The sequence below is a fragment of the Arachis ipaensis genome, chromosome B06, assembly GCF_000816755.2.
Source record: "Arachis ipaensis cultivar K30076 chromosome B06, Araip1.1, whole genome shotgun sequence".
Classification (NCBI taxonomy): Eukaryota; Viridiplantae; Streptophyta; class Magnoliopsida; order Fabales; family Fabaceae; genus Arachis; species Arachis ipaensis.
Window position 1 is genome coordinate 125,510,515 of NC_029790.2, and position 2,826 is coordinate 125,513,340.

Genomic DNA, 2,826 nt, shown 5'->3' on the forward strand with positions numbered 1-2,826 from the left:
ATATTTACAATAGCAAAAAACATACACCATTGCAACTCCCTGGCAACGGCGCCAAATTTGACAAGAGAATTCTTGCATGGTTCGGAATCAATCAAAACTAGAATCAATTCGTTGGTAGCATAGTCCAAACCAACAATGAATTCTCAAGATCAAATAATAAATTCAATATAAAATATAAACCGAGAGTATTTAGCTCTCGGGTCGTCTTCCCTAGGAGTTGCAATGAAATGTAATGTTATTGGCTATGAGAGAGCAAGAGCATGGAAACATGGGGATTGGGAATGAAAGCAAGAGCAAGCAAGAAATGTAAATAGCAAGAAAGTAAATGGAAAGCAAGAAAGGCAAGAAATGTAAATAGCAAGGAAGTAAATGATCATGCAAGAAATTAAAGGAAAGCAATTAAAGGACTCTTGGTAAGAATTGGGGAGTTTAGGATTCCTATCCTAGTTGTGGACCACAAACATGGCAATTGTGTGGGATCAATCCAAATCAATCAATCCTCCTTGAGAATTAGTCAAAAAGCCATAATTGATTTCAATCCATAAGTCCTAGTCTACTCACTAATTGCTTAGTGAAAGACTACCGTCAATGGAAACCAAATCAATTAATTATTCCCACACAATGCAGAATGGACATCCACAACTCAGTTCCACCCAAACATCCAATTTCTCAACCAAGAGTGTGAAAACTAAACATGCAAGAAATTAAACATCAAAGCAATAGAAGTCAAAAGCAATTAAATGAAAGCAAGTAAAAGTCAAAGCAATTAAATGCAAAGCAAGGAAAATTAAAGTGCAAGAAACCTCTTGGCAAGTAATTGAGAGTTAAGGCTATCTATACTAGTCATTGACCACAAACATGGCAATTGTGTGGAATCAATTTAAACTAGTCAATCCTCCTTGAGAATTAGCAAAAGTGTAATTGATCTCAATCCATAAGTCCTAGTCAACTCACTAATTACTTAGTGAAAGACTAGCGTTAATGGAAACCAAATCAATTAGCTATTCTCACACAAAGCGGAATGGACATCAATGACTCAAGGATCACCAAAGCCAACAAATTCAAGCCAAGAGGGAATAAAAACTATGTAAAAACTAAGCCAAGCATTTTATCAAACACTTGGTGTGCATGAAAATAAAATAATATTAAAATATATTAAAATAAATTCTAAAGCTACCAAAGGAAGAAAATAACAACAACAACTAAAGAAAGCCATAAATGAACCTAAAACATAAATTTGCATTAATTATAATAAAAATAACAAAAGTGTTCATAAAATAGAAAATGACATAAAAGAGAAATTAAGAAGAAGAACTAAGAGAAGTAAGACAATAAAGTAAAGAAACATAAATGAAACTACATTAAAACAATAATTAAAGACAGAAATTAAAGGAAATTAAACTAAACCTAACCTAATTCTAGAGAGAGGGGGGAGCTTCTCTCTTTAGAAACTAAGAGAAAACATAATAAAAACTAAATATAATTGCCCCCCTTCATTCCTCTTCACTTCGGCCTTAAATAGCTTCAGAAAATGAGTTGGATTAGGTTTTGGAGGCCCAGAATTCGCCCCCAGCGATTTGCATTAATGAGCTCACGTGCAGGGACCTGTGCGGACTCCGCACACATGCTGAATTCTGACTTGTGCGTATGCATACATAGACTTACGTCCACTATAGCAAATTGTATATCATTTTGAAGCCCCAGACGTTAGCTTTCCAATGCCGCTGGAACCGCCTCATTTGGACCTCTGTAGCTCAAGCTATGACCAATTTAGTATAGAGAGGTCAGGGCTGGCAGCTTTCCAAATCTCATTTTCTTCATGATTTCTCCCCTTTTGGATGCTCTTTCTTCACTTCTTCAACCCATACTTGCCTTGGAAATATAAAATTGCCTTGGAAATATAAAATCACTTAAAAAATATATCAAGGCACCACATGGGATTAAAGTGAATTAAAATTGACTAAATTAAGCACAAAAGAGCATGTCTTCACTCTCAAGCACAATTTAGGAAGAAATCTCAAAAGCATGCTATTTAGATGAATAAATGTGGGTTTATGTGATGAAATCCACTCAAATCAAACAAAAGAATATCGTAAAATATGGACTCATCAAGCCACTTCTTCTTCAGTTGCATGTTTATTTTCTAGTGAATTTTAAAAATTATGAGCTCAGGTTGTGTTCTGAAATTGGTTCCTGAAGGTATTATATAAGTTGAAATATTATAAAATCCTAATTAATGCTTGATTCTGGTAAGTTTGAAGGTGTCTCTTGTTGTTAGTTTTGATTTAACCATCTTACCCACTTTTTCTTCTATAAATTGGTGGGAAATTCTTGGTATTGATTAAGGTTCGTTTATTTTTAGTGTACTCCCAATTCTTTTTGGGATTAACTTTTGCCAAAAAATTGTTTAGAGAAGAAATAAATTATGCATCTTTAATTTCAAAGAAAGATTACATGAATTGAAAAAGCTCAATTGTCCGGATAAGTAGCTATTGGTTTAGTTAATGAATCTGAGATTGTTAAGTGAGATATTCTTATAATTCAGATAATTTTATAAATTTTACTCGTTATTAAACTTTGGCCTCTGATATTTGTTTTTTTAAATTTAACTGATGCGTTGTATTTATAGTATATTATAAAATTTTTATTGGAATTATACTTTTAAGGTGTATTTTTTATAAGTTATATCAGAATGTGTATATTTTTTTATACTTATATATAAGTTGTTTTATAATTTTTTTTATACTTAGGCCTTTTTTTTTCTAACTTTTGGTACGCAATATTTAATTTGGTTTGAATGTTATTGGAAAAAAGTATAAAATAAAC